Source organism: Macrobrachium nipponense, chromosome 11 (genome assembly GCF_015104395.2).
Source record: "Macrobrachium nipponense isolate FS-2020 chromosome 11, ASM1510439v2, whole genome shotgun sequence".
Classification (NCBI taxonomy): Eukaryota; Metazoa; Arthropoda; class Malacostraca; order Decapoda; family Palaemonidae; genus Macrobrachium; species Macrobrachium nipponense.
Genome location: NC_061087.1, coordinates 4,731,943 through 4,750,982, shown reverse-complemented (window position 1 = coordinate 4,750,982; position 19,040 = coordinate 4,731,943). Strand labels below are relative to the sequence as shown.

At 39.6% G+C, this 19,040-nt stretch overlaps 1 protein-coding gene across 6 annotated transcripts in view; it reads left to right on the top strand.

The window, feature by feature from the left end:
* Window positions 1-19,040, top strand: part of LOC135217573 (LIM/homeobox protein Lhx9-like) — a 312,394-nt gene that overhangs the window by 140,274 nt on the left and 153,080 nt on the right. The window contains exon 2 of one of the 6 annotated variants that reach the window (XM_064253631.1): window positions 2,481-2,571. The exons of the other annotated variants lie outside the window; for them this stretch is intronic. The gene's annotated coding sequence lies outside the window, so the exon portion shown is untranslated. The remainder of the gene's footprint in view (window positions 1-2,480; window positions 2,572-19,040) is intronic. 6 annotated transcript variants of the gene reach the window in all.

Genomic DNA, 19,040 nt, shown 5'->3' with positions numbered 1-19,040 from the left:
ACTGCATGTGCTAGCCATTGAATAGTAGGGCGATTGCGCAGTCTTCGATCACCGAAACTGGAAGGGAGGGGGGAACGGACGGTGTAGCAGTGGGAAAGGGGAGGGGGGGGAGAGAAGAAGGGGGCGGGAAGTGAGTAGTAGGAAGGAAAACTCATTGGAAATTCCTTAGATATTAGTTGTCTTTAGCTTCCTTGCCCCGCCAGGCTATTGGAATCATATTAAAAGTCGACCGTAACAGGAATGCGATTAAGTGCTGAAGATGGTGTTTAATATTGGAAGGAGGAAGGGCCTAAGCCTCTGGCTGCCTCCCGGCACCAATTTGTCCCCTAGTGACCCGTGCCTTAAGGAGCAAACACCCCTCGGCCTCGGAGGGGGGCTATGCGAGGAATAGCCCAGACACCAAAGCCAATATAGAAGCATCAGAAGGTGGACAGGGAGCGGTATTGGATCCTACCTCTTTATTCGGGACTCACTCTCAATCCTCCTCCTCCTCCTCCTCCTACTCCTCCTCCTACTCCTACTACTACTCCTCGTCGTCGTCGTCGTCGTGGCCCAATATCAAACGGGGCTGTCGTTTCATCACGCTGCTGCTGCTGCTCCTGCTGCTGTGCTGCTGCTGCTGCTGCTGCCCTCCTCCTTTCTCCTTTTCCCCTCATCCTGCTTACCGCTGCTGATGCTGCTGCTGTCAGCTGTAGGTTGACCCCTCTCCGCTCTCTCAACCTATTTCCCTCTTTCCTTTTCCGTTTTACTCACTCTTTTCATATTCGTTCCGTCATTCCGTCGAGAGAGAGAGAGAGAGAGAGGAGAAGGAGAGAAGAAGGAGAGAGAGACGAGGACCAGAGAGAGAGAGAGAGAGAGAGCATACTCCAAGGCTAAAAGGTTAATTGTTAATGCCATGCCATCTCTTGAGATTTATAACAACTTGGCGTCGGTGCAAATAACATACAAGCACAAAAGGTGAATGCCCAATTACAGTGAGTCATTGTTCAGTTGTCATTAACAGTAAAATGAGACGAAATTTGGGCATCGAGAAGGAGCGTACGTAACTGATAGCATTGGGCAACTTCACTTGTCCGCGGGTCGCACAGAGGCACGAAAAGGAATTAATGGCTGCCTTGTCGCAAATTGGCAAAAGAAAGTACTCCGTTGTAACGTAAGATCACCGCAGTAAACTGAGATATAAATATTTCAAAATTGTAAGACGGCAATTTAAACTAAGCCGATTTGATTTTATAGAAGAGCGGTCAGATAGATCATTTAAAAATACTTTGATATTGCTGTTGCTCTTATACCATATGCCGGAAACTCATGTTATAAAGCATCATTTCTAAAAAAAAAAAAAAAAAAAAAAAATAAATTAAAAAATAATTAATCGCTCGCCCAGATACCAATAGCACAAGGGGTTACAATGAAGTAGCATGAAACTTTTTTTTTAAATTGTAAAGTAAAACTCCATTTTACTACAATCATCATCGAAAGAAAGGAAATTTCAACCGAAGACTTTCTAGACAGACGACCTGAAGTTTCATGACAAAACAGCAGAGAGCAGAAAGAAATTGAATAAAAATGTAACATTGATTTTATTTGGGTACACATGTATCGAGTGTCCGAGCTTCTTTACCGCGAACCTCGAGTATCTCGAGTATTAAAAGTAAATTTCTACAGTACAATGCCTTGGATATTAAAGAAAGATCATCAGCTTCAGCTGGTTAACATTCATAGACTGCCGCTTCCTCCCTCCCCAACAGTCCCACCTCCCCCTGGAGGACTTTGACGAGAAATACTCGGTTAACCTCAAGGTTTAAGAAGGTGTAACGAGAGATATCTCCGAGAAATAACTTAGATTATCACTCGGCCACACAAGTTCAAAAAAGAATTTGAGGACTATTGACAGTCGGGAGAAAAATGAAGAGAAGAAAAGAAAAAAGTTACCAGGAGAAGATGATGTCGGCTATCGTCGATAGCGACAACCGATTGAATTTCAGGTGTTTTTGAGGCTCTTAAGAGGAAAGATAATGGATGGGAGATGTTGTTTTGCTGGATGGATGTCATTCGATAGTGTTGTTTCTTGCTCACCATCTTCGCTATCATCATCAGTATCGCCATAAATGTCTTTTTTTTTTTTTTTCTTTGAAGAAAAGTACTTTTTAAAAATTTAAATAAAACTGTACCACAGAATTTATTTTAAAAAGCATATAAACTTGCATCGTTTTCACCGTTATGATTCTCATCATTTGTGAACTTTTTCTTCTTTTGGAGTGTGTGGGGGGAGGGGGGGGGGTGGGGGGGGGGGGGGGCTTACACAATCATGTAATGAATGCTTTTCGCCTGACGCACACATGATAAATTTTGGGTTTTATCTATCCATTATTGTCGCATCGCCTCTTTTATCCCTACGTGTCCAAAAGAGAGATGCATATGAGATTAAGAATATTAATACCGATGACACCGTTTATATTAATTTCAGTTTTCCATTTCAGGTACGACTGATGACAGTGTGAGATTTGTCTTTTCGACCCTAGTGTAGAGAACCGTTAGAGGCTGGATTTCGTTGGCATGGATCATACCGAGGTTGGTGTCGGATTATACCAATTAGTTCTATGTTTTGATTCAATTACATATCATACATAGGATCATTGGGTGATGTGCATACTTATGTATAGGCGCATTGCATTCCGATTATTAAGACGAATTATGCATTCTGCCAATACACGGAATGTTCCCATTTGAAAGCGAGAGTTTAATTTTATTACCGTATCGTGTTGCGTCTGTCATTATTATGGTTTATTTTGTCCGATACAATGGTTCCAATGAAAATTGGTCCCTGAACAGTTTGTCTGTTTTTTTTCCTAGCATGCTAAACGGATACAAAAACTGTGATAATGATTTTTCTGATCTTTTTATTTATCGAAATCACCCAAATATTTTTAACAGTTCAAAACACCAATGAAAAGACAACAATATTTTGATATTCCTGCTATTTTCTCAGACTTATTTCTGTTTCTTTGATGACGATTCTGTAGTTTATCTCTGGCGCTCCATATTTTCTAAGTTTCTTACTTTAATTTATACTATACGATGCTTTTTCCTTTCCGTGAATTCTCTCTCTCTCTCTCTCTCTCTCTCGTGCGTCGGTGGCGGACGGGAGTGTTGTCATCAGAGCTGTAGTTATTTGATGAGTTTTTTGTAACTTGGCTCCGGTAAACATTAGGTAATTGAAGACCAGATCTTTATCCTAATTAATCTTTGCAGAGTAAATAACACCCGAGAGTGTAATCACCCTCCAGAGAAGAAGGGAAATAAGATTAATGTTATTCAAAATTCAATACACCGTTCACCGACGCCTCCTTCTGGCCGACCCCTTCAGAGGGTCTCCTAGGTGTTCGAAGGAAGTCTACCGAGGGAGGCCTACGTTCAGAGCCAACTTTTTCGGATGCCATTGGCCAGGCAGTTCTTCGGACACGGCTGCCGAAGTCATTCGTCGCGTATTCGCACTAACGAGGTTGGTTCGAATGACTCCACTCGTCCCGAGCTTTTGATTAAGTCGAGTATTGTTCGCGCTGGAAACATGTCGGCCCAGATTATGTACGTCGGGGCAAGAGAGCGCTCTGCGCCACTTTCGCTTACGGTTCATTCTCCCACTCGTCAGGGAGGGATTTTTGTCCATGGTGGCCTGGCGGGCATGGCTGCAGGCACGGTTGGATTCTAAAAGCGACCTTTGTGATTAAGGTTGTTAATAATATATAAGTTGGTCATTGTGATTCCGTTTTGTAATAATAAGCTTCCTCTAACAATCCTTGATTAGTAATTAATGTTTGGGGTGTAATTAGTTTTGAATAATTAATGGAAGACTATTTGCACTGGGTATATATGGTTGGGAGTCGCTTTAATTAAATCCTTGTTTATCGTAGTTTCAAAAAACATGTATTTTATTGTTTTGATAAATTGACAAAGTTTGTAATGTAGCTCAGTTTAATTGAGTTCGAGCAGTAGTTAGTTCATGTGGCATCTGACACTCCCCCTCTCCCCGCCCACGCCCGCCCCCTCCCCTCCCTCAGTCCCAACTCCCTCGTTGCCTTCACCCATTACCCCCCTCCCCCCTCCTCGTTATCCGCACGTGTCTCTCCCTCCCAAATTCTCTATTAAAGAAAGAAAATAAAAAAAGTAAAGATTACTTATATGAATCGGTAATGTCAGAACCCTTGATTGGATAGACCTATTCATCACCCGCGGGATGATTTCAACTGATGAACGAAGATGATTCACAGGATCCATTATACACACCTCGAGCCAATGAGTTCAGGTGTTGATAGACCTCGCACCTGCTCTCAAAGAGAGCAATCAACTTTTTATTTCCTTTTTACGAATAGTTTGCACTAAAAGACTGAAAAGGGAGAATTTGTGGAGTCAAGAGAACGACCATTTCGTTTCTGGATGTCGGTTGATTGGTGGTGTAAATCTACTAGCGTTACAAAAGCAAATGTTATTTTCTATCCGCTGCAATGTTTTTTATTTTATTGAAGAGAAGAACTGTTCCGTCTTCCAAAGGCAATGTTTTCGGCTCTTCCGAAGCGTTTTGCAGAAAACCCATTTGAGTTAATTGGCAATTCCGTCAATTTTGGTATCTTGTACATCCGAGGTCAGCGGACCCGACACTTTTAACACCCCAGTCTTCTTAGGCTGCTGGAGTATAATAATAATAATATAAAAAAATCCGAATCACATATTTCCTTCATTATTTTTACTTCATTTTTATTTGCGTCTTTTATTCTTGTTTCCAATTATTTTCATCGGCACTCCCTCGTCCTATTTAGTTTCGCGGTTGTATTATTATCTTTTCGAAGTTCATTTTTCCAGTTGCTCGTCTTGAGTTTGATCCCAGTTTATTTATGTCTGGCGAAATGGTTTGGTTTATTTAGGTTCTCTTCTAGCTTTTAACAACCTTGCCATTTTTCCTCTTGGCCATGTGTGAGATTCTTCCTTTGATGTCGGTTTTTTCATCAGTAACCTTTCAGAAAATTTTTAAGGTTTCCCACTTTGTAAGTATTACATGTTTTGCAAATGACCATTCCACTGTCAACCTTCCACCTTCTTTTTCCAACATTTTACTTGATTTACAGATTGTCATTTTACGAGTATTCCAAGTAGTCACTCCAATTTCAACACTCCCTTTCGTCTTCATATCGTATCCATCTTGGAAAGACTTTAGACATACTTTAGTTTGTTGAAACGCAACAAAGTTTTCGCTGTTTTCTACTTTAAGTGTGTCATGAAAACACTATTTTTTCATATGTCAAAAGGTATGTCATTCAAACGTAATAGTCATAATCAAAATGCATGACATAAGTAGAATGAAAACATGAATTGACAATATCATTAGACGTTAGAATCGTATTTTATTGTTGCGTAAAAGAACCGGGCCTAAGTGCGTAAAATATTTGGAACCACCTCTCTTTTTCCTAGTCAAATCAAAATCCCCTTATTAGAGCATGTTTCATCTTCTTCGTCAGATACAGACGGAACCGTTTTCTTTATCCAAGATCCATAAACACATTCAGGGAGTCCTTTGGAGAGACCTCACCGTCCCAGATCGATTTTCGTCAACTCGGTGAATTCATGCATTAGTAATATAAACATCAAGATTTTAATTAAGTAATTTTTTTCTCTCGCTGTATAATTCGCGTGAATTAAATATCTTAGGAAAATATTGAATGCATATTTCGTAGCAAATGTTTGTTTAGCTTTAATAAGCTCAATTCCTACTCGTTCTACTTGATTATATTTGCATTACCTTATGCATTAATTAACGTGCGTGGACGTTCATTATGAAAAACAAATAAAGTCGATGTATATGTGGAGGAGAGTGACGGGGAGGTGGGGGATCTGAAGAAGGTTTGGGGTGGGAGGGAGAAGGGAGGGGAAAGCAATATGAGAAGAGAGGTGTTAGTGAAAGATGATAAATAAGGGGAAGGGGAGATACGGCCTTATTGATAGTAGGACTGTTGGAGGGATTATGGTGACCATGGAACGGAGGAAGGGAGGGGAGGGGGGGGGGGCCGGGTAGAGAGCTCGGAGAGGTGTCGAAAAAGCTTCCATCTGTTATGGCCGGGATCGTAATGGTGCGAAATAATGCCGTCATTTGTGTAAAACGAACATGCAATAAAGCCCAGTGATTGAATGTTCGTATATATACATATATATTTATATGGCATGTGCCGCGATTTTAAAATGGCGTCAAATAATGTCGTAGTGATTTCGTGGGATAAACTATGCAGTGAATTTGCTGTTACTCGATTTTGAAATGGCCGCCTCCTCCCCACCTCCTCCTCCTCCTCCTCCTACCTGCGTTGCTTCTTCCCCCTTCCTCCCTCCCTCTCTCTCTCCCACAAATAGTGTCGTAGTGATTTTGCGAAATAAACAGGCCGCGCAATGAATTCACTGTGACTGCGTTGAAATAAAAATTGGTGTTATTTTTTTATGAAATCTAGTGAGCAGTTTAATTCTAATGGTATCAAATAATGACATGCCGGCCAGCCGTTCTAAATGATGCAAAAATACACAGAACATTTGATTACTCACTCCTCGCTAATATTTGTTATACATTTAACAGATAATTATAATGTCATCAAATATCGCTCTAATATAAACATATGTTCTGCGCCCGACTGTATTTGAACTACTAATATCCAGGGGAGGGTCTGTGTATACGGCTGGAGATTCACCCACGTACACACACACACACACACGAATAGACCTACACACTTATTCTTCTCTTGTACAAACAATTCGAGCGTGCGTGTATGTGGATAAACATGGGTAAATTATTTATTTATCTTTACTTCCAAAAGATTCATAACATGCTTCAGGTAAAACTTTTCCCTTTTTTTTCTGATTCCCTTGTTTGATCTCTCTCTCTCTCTCTCTCTCTCTCTCTCTCTCTCTCTCTCTCTCTCTAGTACTTAAACATGGATATAGTCAGAGTTTTGAAGATAAAGAGGTAATTCTAGTGATATATGCCTTTATTATATTATTAAACATCATGGAAAAATCACACATCACAACATTTCAGTACAAAATCAGATTTTAATTAATCTCTTAATTGACTTTCTAGCCAATAAACGTGAATAAAGCAAATGCAATCAATCAATTAGCCTACCGCCTTGAGAACAGTGCGAGATCTGAAACCCTTTTGCTCTTGAGATTTAGAAGCTATGAAATACGCAGTGGTAAGAAGCCCATGTGATGGATTTTCTTACTTCAAATTCTCGTGTGGTTTACATCTAATGGAAACAGCGTATGATGGAGACATAAAATCATTATCATTATTCGTAATGATGAATTATGAAACAATCTACTTTACCATTTTTTCTAAACCATATTTGACAACTTGTGAGTAATAATATATCATCTGTAAAATCGAGATAATACACAGCTACATTTAATTAGCTTCTGACACTGGCTCTGTTGAGGTCACACTGGTCTGCTAAAAAGTAAGAGAAAAAGTTACATTGTTTTTAATGTTTTTCACTTTATGTCAAGTTGTATTTTCCACACAGATTTGTCCGCCACTCTTTTCAGTCTTAGCTAAAAGGCTGTTCGTTCAAAAGGAACGTCAAAAGTAATAGCATTTCACAATATCGAGTCACTAAGCGTCTGTAAATTGTCAGAAGACCTTACGATTATGGCGTTTGTTCTGCGTTATTTCTGGGCTTAAATATTTTATTTTTATTAGTAACGTTTCCTAAGGCATTTGTTCTCTTTCACTCTCCAAAATAAAGCAAAGGAAGTTTATTAAATCGTCTTTATTCTCTTGCACTCTTCCTATCTGTTGAGAACACGACTTCATTGTAGTCTCTACCCCTTCATTCTTTTCATTAGCCTTTAAGATGAATGTCTGGATTTGCAGTCTCTCTCTCTCTCTCTCTCTCTCTCTCTCTCTCTCTCTCTCTCTCTCTTCTCTCCAACGTAGTTTCGAGTTTTAACTAGTTATTTCAGTTAGTTAACCTTTGTAGAGAAATATAACAGAGAGAGAGAGAGAGAGAGAGAGAGAGAGAGAGAGAGAGAGAGAGAGAACGGAGGGGGAAGAGGAAGGCCTTCTACTCCTAATATCTAGTAATGGCTTGCATACCTACCCAGGAGATGTTTCAGGAATGTGGTATTAGCTCTTCAGTTGATCGTCGTTGTACACCTCCGTGATATTAGGACTGTTCCTCCCCCCTTCCCCCACCCCCTCCCCTCCTCCTTGTCCCCCCCCATCCCCTTCCCCTTCCCCCTTCCTTCCTTACTCCCCCGACGTCCATCAGCTTGCGTGAGTTTAAATAAAGCCCCCCACAAGCCCAGCCTCACTGTCCACTACCGACGCGATATTAAACTTGCAATATTAAGCGGGTGTATTACCTTCTGTGTCTCTCTCTCTCTCTCTCTCTCTCTCTCTCTCTCTCTCATTTCTTCATTTCCATTATGTGTGCCACGATAACTAGGTAATACTCGTTTAAAGGTACAAATGTACGTCGCGTAAATTATGAATAGGAAATTATGCAATGATAATAAAAGAAACGAGCTATTACGAGGAAATGAAACATGGGGTGACTGGAAAATGACTCCGCATTGGGTTTCTCATAAAGGAAAAATACACTTCACAACTGTAGTCTGTGACAGCCAAGAGACCGAACGGGTGGCAATAAAGTGCCCCACCTGTGGACTGAAATGAAAGCTATTAATAGTTCGGTTTTTCTTTTAAGAGTGATGAGAATGACCTCATACAAATGACTTTGTTTTCTTTCTTTATTGATGGATAAGAGAAATGGAATACGGGGAATCCAATAACACTTTCTTTAAAAATAAAAAGTTTCATTGCCTCCACAACTGTTGTTTTGATGCCTGTAGGTGAAGCACCGCCATAGCCCTAACAATACTCTCGCCTCCTTGCCCAGTTGTTATTTGGTGAGAGAGAGAGAGAGAGAGAGAGAGAGAGAGAGAGGAGAGAGAGAGAGAGAGGAGGGGGGGGGCGGGGGGGAAGGGGCGGCTGGACCGAAAGGGAGGGTGGAGTAGGTGGTTGGACGGATAGGGAGGGTGGAGGAGGAGGAGCAGGAGGAGGAGGAAGAGAGGGGAGCGGATAGCATCAAATAAGAGGTTGTGTAAAGCGATATTGAATCGTTAACCAATAATATAAACAGTTTCTAGGTTTAACGCTGCTTGCTGGCTAGTCCCACTCTCAGTTGTATGTAACCTTGGTCAAGGCTATTCGAAAATAATCTACTTTTGCATTTCCCTTAACTAAGTAAGACAAGTTCTCCGTTCTTTTTGTGACATCTGTTCACCAGCATCTTAATTTTTTGATAGGAACCCAATTCTTACCATTACTTGAAAAAGAATAAGTATTCATCAAAACTTGGATTGTTTTCTCTCTCTCTCTCTCTGTCAAGTTAACCTGTACTTGTTTTTGGTAGGCGTGAATGTAGCTATGCGTTGTTTATTTGTGAACTTGCTCATGTTGGCTAAAGAATGAGGTAAACCGTCAATTCCTCTTTTTAAGAAGAATATTGCAGTACTAGCGGATGTCTGTCTGTAGTAAAGAGAAAATAGTCTCTTAATCATTTCTTGTTCAATGCCCACGTCTTCTGCCATGTTCAACGACAAAATTCCAATGTTGTTGCTTGCATGTTAGTAACGTATTCCATTACTTTCCTGCTCTTGCACTGGCCTGTCTTTTTACCTGTTAGAGACTGGTTACGTGGCTTGGTTTTTTCTAGAGCATCTACTTACTTTCTGTCGTCGTGTCCTTTCTCTCTCACAAGGCCTGTTCCTTGTTCCTGTTTCCTTTTTTTATTCTTTTTTTTTTTTTGGTGTATATATAGCTGGTCTTCTTGCTTGCCGTTGTGTTTAATGGCTGATGTCTGTTGTTTATGAGATTGTCTCTTTCTTTTGCACTGTATGAAATTCGGGACTCATTTTACACCCCAGGCGGAGCGCCAATTTATTTTTGCGAAAGAGGAGTTACGAAAGAGTTCTTTCACTGGACTGTCATAGTCATCTTTCATATAATCTGTCAAACGCAAATAATCTTCCTCTCAAATGGAAAGTTTTAGCACCTTAATTTTTATCAATTCATTCTTGTCTTCATTCTCGTGCATGTAAACAATGTAATTCAGCCAGACTTAACATTCTTATTTCCTTATTGTGTTTTGTAAGGCGAACTCTTTGCATTCTTACCTGGCTGAATTCATGCTTGCTTCCTCACCCGTAGTGTCAATATCAGGTGGACTTTACGGCTCGGCAATAAAGTCCTCCGTCGCTCAGCAGATGACATTCCGCTCACGCTCCTTGAAGCGCTGAGGCATTTCTGGATTAATCTTGAGCATTTTTCAGTGTAACGAAAAATGTTGTTTCGTCGATACAGTTTGCATAAAAAAAAAAAACACACACACAGATGAAACATACTTTTCTTCTTATCCCACTGTTGTGCTTATTTGGTACGTAATCACTATCAAACAGAAAGCTGAATAATATTTGCGACAGTTATCACTATTAGGGAAATTCTCGTCTTTCAAACATGTCTTTTTGTGTGTGTGTTTTTCTTTGTGTGTGTGTGTGTGTGTGTGTGTGTGTGTGTGGCGCGCGCGCGCGCTTAGTGTTTACCCTTAAGTGGCGAGCATTTTCAGCCCCTTAACGCCAAAAAAATATGGTAGTTAAGTTTCCTAATTTCAATAATTATGTTCTTATTTGTGTATGAATGCAAAATCTTTCTAAAAGTACCTCACACTATCTAAAAATATCCCTTAAGTTTTGGTTTTCCTTCTGTCGTATAGCTATAAATTCCGCCACAAATGAAAGACTCAAATTTGACATAGATATCACCCAGATCCTTTTCAGCTTTAACGTAAAAACAAGAGAAACAATACAGATTACGATTGAAATAAGATGTGTGGAGAGAGAGAGAGAGAGAGAGAGAGAGAGAGAGAGAGAGAGAGAGAGAGAGAGAGAGAGAGAATTTAATCTGCCTTGAGCCAAGGAGCAGGAATTCCCATACGACTTGACCATTTCTGTGGAATTTACTTTTCGGGGGTCAATTGTTTACTGGTAAAGTTGTATCCGATTTTTACAAGCAATTAGAAAACTAGAAACTTGTTCCCGTTGTAGAACTTGCTTTGCATGCCTGCTTCCTTGCACGAATCCGACTGATTGCTTTCCAGAACGATAGAAGGTTCTCTCTGTTCTTGTTTCTGTTTAAAGCTCTCGTGTTTATCTTTATTTTTTTTACTGACTTACCAGAACGAATTGTGTTTGTTCGTTTATGTGTACCTCACAGTAAGGATTTATTAAAAATATTCGATGGATCTGTGTAATGCAAAGGCTAACGCTTAATATTATTCACTATGAAATAAAAAAAGGAATAGCAAACGCAAAAGATTGCCAGAATTTTCTCTTGCCCTCGTTTGAAATACATTCACAAGCATCGGCTTCAACAACAAGAGCCACATTAGAATATTCTGTTGATTTTTCTTTATCTTTATTTTAAGCCTCTCTCTCTCTCTCTCTCTCTCTCTCTCTCTCTCTCTCTCTCTCTCTCTGTGATTCCTTCCCCTCCACGTCCATCGCCAACGCCGCTTCCACATCCCACCAAGACATCCTGCTGAGATATGCAAAAGAGTCGGTATCAAATCGCGTACAAAACCGGTAAATTTAGGTATCATTACTGGTGATCTATAGGCTTACTCTATGCTCTGCGTCATCTCTTACCAATCGAGAGAGAGAGAGAGAGAGAGAGAGAGAGAGAGAGAGAGAGAATGTTTTTACTGTTATGATCTGGAGTTTCCTTCTCCATGGATGTGGCTTGATTGCTGTTTCTGATTTCATTCTGCGCTTTTATAATGGGTGGGGAGGGCGGGTCAGATTGCCCACCCCAAGAGGCTAAACACAGGTTTCTGTAACAAACTTGATACTTTTCGGATCTGATGATAGAACGCAGAAGAGTACAGTAAGATGGAGAATAATCCAGAGAGAGAGAGAGAGAGAGAGAGAGAGAGAGAGAGAGAGAGAGTTTATGAACTACAGCTTGGTCTATTTTCTGCATGGAAGAAAACAGTTATCTATTGCTCGTATGTATCATGTGCGATTTGAAACATTATTTTTCTGATTTCTCAAACTGCTTAACACAGTTGAATGTTTATTACTGCGGAGATACTGGAAATGAACAGATATTAAAAGGAATAAAAGAACCCCAACTAAGCGAGGGAATCTGAGAACGTGCGAGAAGAGTCAAGTTAAAAACAGGTATGCATCCCTCCAAATTTACTAACGAAAGTATTTGGGAGTAGTAATGTCAACTATTAATATGTCAACACATACCGATTTATAGTTCTTTATTTGAACTAGTATGCTTTTAGGAATATTTTTTATGTAAAAAAACATTGCAAAAAATTGCAATATATATATATTCAATATAATATATACCTATATATTATATATATATATATCTATATATATATATATATATATAATATATATATATATATATATGTGTGTGTGTGTGTGTGTGTGTGTGTTGTGTGTGTGTGTGTGTGTGTGATTATCAGTTCATACTGAAAAGCTGCCATTAGTGCCTAAACAAGTTCTCATCTGTATAGTTAAGAACAATTGCATTCTAAACATATTCATTGACCTCATTTACAACGGACAGAAATATTCTATTGAGACACTTTTCCTTAGTCTTCTAAAATAATGTGTTTGAAAAACATTCATCTCCATTCCATAGGTCATCTACAGATGCAGAAACCAAATAATACTTTCAAAAGTCTTCTGTCCATTTCGTATATTGTTAAACAAACTTCAAGGTGGTCGAGAGAGAGAGAGAAGAAGATGAGAAGAGAGAGACGAGAGAGAGAGAGAGAGAGAGAGAGAGAGAGAGAGAGAGAGAGAGAGAGAGAGAGTCATATGTCCCTGAATTCTAAGCTGAATTACTAGAGTTAAAAAGAAGAACAAAAAAATGGAAATCTGACGACGAATCGAAACCGTTGGGATGGCAATAAACAAGCCTGAGACGCGTCGAATTTATTACCTGGATTACCGTTCCATCACGCCATCACCCCCTCCCTGTCGCCGAAAGAGAGGAGAAAAAAAAAGCATGAAATGAGAGAGAGAGAGAGAGAGAGAGAGAGAGAGAGAGAGAGAGAGAGAGAGATTTCAACTGTGTTCAAGTGATTCCAATATGAACAAGAAACAAGAGCCTCCCAGAGAGAGTATTCCTACCCCTGTGATAGGTAGGGAGGTTGCCTGGTAGGTAGGTAGGTGGGTACTGTAGGTGGGACGGGTGGCTGCTTGGTAAGTTAGGTGGGTAGGCAGGCTGGCAGGCAGGAGGTACACATATACATACGAAGTAGGGCCTTTTCAATTTGCATTCTTTACCTGGAAATAATCATGGTATTGAATCCCATCGCCGAAGGGGAAAAGCAGAATACGAGTGAAGTTGTCCACTAAATTAATAAATCTGGCTAAGCGTGTGTTAAGCCCTCCATGGGTGGCGGTTCTAAGGGGGCTTGGAGGGGAAGGAGAAGGTTAAGGGGAAGGACCATTGGAAAGAGATGGGAGGAGGAGGAGGAACTGGAGTAGGAGGAGTAGTACGAGGGGGGACTAGGAGAGTGAAGGGAAAACGTGGAAGGGAAGGGAGGGAGGGAGAGAGGGGGCGTCGACATTGCAATAAACTGCAGGGAAGGCAATCGAGCGGCTCTGGGGGAAGATTTGCAATAATATCCGGACGCCGTCATGTTGTGTGTGCGGCCTGCGACAGAGCTTGCAACAGTGTGTGCGATATTAGACACGAATCTCCCCCCCTCTCTCTCTCTCTCTCTCTCTCTCTCTCTCATATTTTTATGGCAGTAACGCGAGTTTTTCCTTCTCATTCTGTCTGTTTATCCTCACTCTTGTAGTATTCTTTCCACTTTTAAACATTTTTTCTGTTTTATTCAATCTTTTTATTTCACTTCCCTCTCCTTCCTCTTTTGCAGACACTTTTCACTTCTTTTTATCTGTTTCTTCTCATATTTTCATTTCCCAAACACCCCCTCTTTTTTTTCTTTTCCTTTTTTTTTTGAAAGAGGTCATTAAGAGGCAATTCCTCCGTGTGTTTATGTTTGGATAACTCCCAGCCTCTTTCCCATCTCGATTCCAATAAGAGAGGAAAACATGTTCCTCCACCTCCTCTGCCTCCTCACCATCTCCTCCATCTTTACATAGAGTGTCATCAACATTACCCCCCAGCCTCCACCCACTCCCCATCCCGGTCCCCACCCCCATATCCTTTTTGGCACTGTATTTCAGTGACTGCTGCATTGCAATTAATCTTGTGAATGCTACGGATCGCATATGTGCAGGAACCAAGGGGTTATGAACCTTTCATGTTTGTGTTCGAAACGCACACACACGTGCGCGCACACATACACGTTTTCGCGTAGTTTTATATTTAGGCATGTACATTTATGCAAGTATGTAGCGATAAGGTATATATATATATATAATATATATATATAGTCCATATATATATATATATAGATATATATATATATGTATATATATATATATATATATATATACAGGGACCCTCCCTCACAGGCATGTGTACTTTTGTTTTGTCTGTTGTGTATTGAACCTACCTTGATATCTTGCCTAAACCCTTTAGATTTCCCTAGATATTGCAGATCATACATCCCGGAGATTCATGCTTGTTATATCTATATCTTGCACGTCTTGCTCTCTTCCTATTAATACTCAGCTGATATTATATCTTTTGTACACGTTTCTTGTTCGCTTTGCTTTAAATGGAGTTGAAAACACCGAGCAGAGAAGTAGATAGGATTCACTTTATAACAATTTTGATTTTCGGTTTATTCTTTTAAAGTTTGAATTTCAAGAAAATGAATACTCCAATCAACAGTATAAAGTTAACAAAATTAAGCCACATTATAAGTAAGTGATATTCATGATTTGTTCTCGTTTCTGTATTCTTATGTTATATTCACGGAAGCGGTGAAAAACCCTCCTTGGATATTCGGTATTTGCATGCACGGTCTCAGTGGGAAAACCACCGGAACGATGGGTTATTAATGAATCATTAAAACGGACTGGTTTCCTGGCTGCCTGGCTGTCGGATGTTTAATGGGGCCTTCGGTCTCTTTTCGTTTTTTTATTGAAGCGCTGTGTATGCCCGAAGGTTTTTGGATGTCTAATAAGATAGAACGTTGCCGGTGTTTCACTGGGAAGTCGAATTTGTTAATGTGCGCGCAAGCGGGCAATATTTGCACATTTGCAACAGGCGTATGAGGATGAGTCAAGATATGTATACATGACAACAACCATTTTTTCACACATTCACAAAACACACGATTCACAACTTTCCTTGTCCCTGGGCATCCTTAAAAAGGTACGTTTGAAGTAGCTCCTTACCACGGTTGGTGGGAGGGAGGGCGGTTAGGACGTCTTCCTCCTATCCTCCAACGAAATCATCTCGCAGCCCATTCTTAACTCCCTCACCCTATCCCCCACCCCACCCCCTTTCCCTCCAACCGCCCACTCTTCTTCGGAGGAAGCCTTCCTTTTCCATTTCCTCCACTCCTGGTGTTAATCTGAGTGTGAGTGTAGTGTGTGTGTTTGTCGTTTATGTGCTTAAAAATGGTAAACATATACTTGAACTTTCATAAACGTTTCTACCATTTCGAAGTTATATATTGTTGTCGCACTGTGATGGGTTTGACTTTAAGACTGGTTTTATCATACGTTTTGCTTCCTTACATATTATTATTTTATGTCTTTCTTTTAGGATTCCTTCCTTCTTTTCGTCGTCCTCGCCGCCCTCCATTAGAACACATAGCGCACACACACATACAAATACATACACATACACCTGCAGCCCAGGCAATCTGTTCTCCTAGGCATTGCTTCCCACAAAAACTCATACAAGGGGTAACCTAAACATATAAATTTCCGTGGAAGCGAAATTAGTTTTTCCATTTTCCTTTTCTAATATCGCGGTGGATGAGACACGAACGCACCAAATGAAACGCCTCGACATGGAATATCGACCTTTATGCCAAGTGCGTTGTAAGGGCCAGATTCGCGAGCCAGTCACGGGGGGATATTTTTCATCTCCTCTGTTGCTGGCTATAGGAAGAAGTTTGTAAAACAATATCCACAAAAACGGGGCTCAGCGACCCCCCTCTTCCGTCTACCTCTCCATCCACACCCTCCCACTGAAACCCCATTCCCTTCATCTCATTTCCTTGAAAAGAAAGAAAGAAATGAAAAAATCACCAAAAGTGTTATACAATGCATCATTTATGTGATAGGACCGAAATCATTTCGTCGATCGCTCAGGAGTAGTTGGTTAAACGCGTCTCAGAATCGTCTCCCACACACACACACACAGTCTCTCTCTCTCTCTCTCTCTCTCTCTCTCTCTCTCTCTCTCTCTCATATTTTTTCTGTATCTCCATTAGTTACGCTTAAAATTACCATTCATCATTATACAACTGGATAAGTTATTCACAAACGGGAAAAAACTCGATGGATATAAAACACTGAAGGTTAAAAAGGCAAAGACGGACAATCAGGAAGATTGAAAAGATATATTTTCAATTATTCTGCACAAAAAAGAAAAAAATCACGTAACTTTATTCTTTTATATATAAATATTTTCCCCTGGAACTCTGGTGACTATTGTCAGCCAGGTGTATGATAGTATTCTTCGAGAGAAACGATATTGCTCCTGTACCGGCAATACAAGGCCTAAAAACTAATATCGGGTTCCGGAGCAAGATTGGTAATAAAATGGATGGTTTAGCCATAAACTTGAACTAGGCATTACGCATGGCACCCATCCACCTTCTCCTGCTATACCCGGTCCCCCTCCCCCCCCCCCCCTCCCCCCCCCCCCCCCCCCCCCCCCCCCCCCTTCTCCCCCTTCCCCACATCAACTCCAGTCATATCTTTCTCTTTTGCCTCTTTCTGTTTGTCTCCTTCCCTCCCTCACCCCCTCTACAGTATTTTGTTAGACATGTAGCCATTCAAACGTCTCGTCTTCTGTCTTAGTTTGTTTATACGTGGGTCTACTCTTTTCATTTTCTTCTTTGCGATGTCGTAAAATTTCTTGGTTTTTCTTTAGACAGTGCGCTCTTCAGACGCTGTCGGTTTGTGATGAATGTTAATCAATGTTTATATGGTCCTTTTTTTATCAAGGCGCTGGAGCTGCAAACCACACGCACACGCACACACACACACTATCATTATATATATATATATATATATATATATATATATATATATAAATATTTATACTACTCGTAATAGTCCCCAATAAGACGGGATGGTTTAGATTCCAGATTCTTCAATTTCCAAAGTACAAGCTTTCGAAAACATAGTACAGTCATCTTCAGATACCGATTACTGATGGGCCTACACGAGAAGCATGAGTATATATAGTACACAGGGAAGTTGTGTGATAATTTGTGATATATATATATATATATATATATATATATATATATATATATATATATATATATATATATATAAGGAGCCCATAAATGCCAAATTATAGATAGTAATACTATATTTCAAAGACTGCTGTCTCCCTCTTCAGGTAGGTATAATGAATGAGAAATGATACAGAAAAGGCGGTATTCATACTAAGAGTGTCCATCCACAGTTAAGCTGTTTCACAGGTCACCCCAGCATATATATATATATATATATATATATATATATATACACACATACATCATACATATATATATATATATTATATATATATATATATATATATATATGTGTGTGTGTGTGTGTGTGTGTGTGTGTGTGTGTGTAAATGTCTTGATTAACCAATATTGATTTCTGGACCGAGACTACTTCGCAAATTAACAACATAATATTTAAAATGTTACCTTCGCCACTCAGTTGAAAATAAAGACATTCAAGGTTGAATTGACGGCGTAATTAATATGGCGATTTAATTATTTTAAATACGTCAAATGAAAGTATTTCTTATAATATATATGGAGAGAGATTTTATACTTTGGAACGTTTACGGTTAAATATATGTGAAACCGTTAAAAACCTGTAAAATAAAAACTAGTTCGTAAGTAATTACAGGGAGCGCAATTACGCTGATGCATATGATACATTGTTGATATTACTCTTGAATTAATGATTGTGTAAAGATAAATTGACAATTAAGTGAACGATGTAAGTGAGCGATCTTAATGTAATTGCTTTCCCGCATTTTATGAAGTCAGCAAGCAAAGTTTCAGAGAGAGAGAGAGAGAGAGAGAGAGAGAGAGAGAGAGAGAGAGAGAGAGTAAATTTTTGATGTTCCTACCAAGGGTCGACATACACTTTTAGTATTTAAAATCGATCGTAGAAATTTAATAATAAGTTTCTTGATTTCTTAAAATTTATAAATGTCTTTTAGTCAGTGGTCGTGAGAATATTTGCACCTTCCGCATGAGAGAGAGAGAGAGAGAGAGAGAGAGAGAGAGAGATTGATCATTCGAGTTTTACTTTCCCTTTCTTTTTTCATTTGCGGAAGTTTGGAATATGTAATGAGGAAATGATTAAAAATGACAATCCAGGTAAGTAATCATACGATGGGACTGTTCGTCTATTCACTTTGATACTCATGCCATTAGACTGGAACTATAATTACTCTACTGAGCTTTCCAGCGGAAAAGGAAGGTAATAAAAAAATACTACCAACCCCACCCTATGATCACCCCCCTCCCCCCAGAAAAAGAACCTTGTCGATGTACGATAATTTCAATTAAATTTCTGCATTCCGAGCTTGCCGAAACAGTAACTAAAAGGTAGACCTACGAAAGAAATTGAAAAATATAATAGATAAAAAAATTAATAAAAATAACAAATTGTACATCTGAATGAACACGGGGCATGATTAATGTTGCAGATTGCATGCTTCCATAAAACGTTTAGTAACTCAATAAAAGTTATTTCAATTTAGGTTTTCAAAATTGAAATACATATATGTTTTATATGTA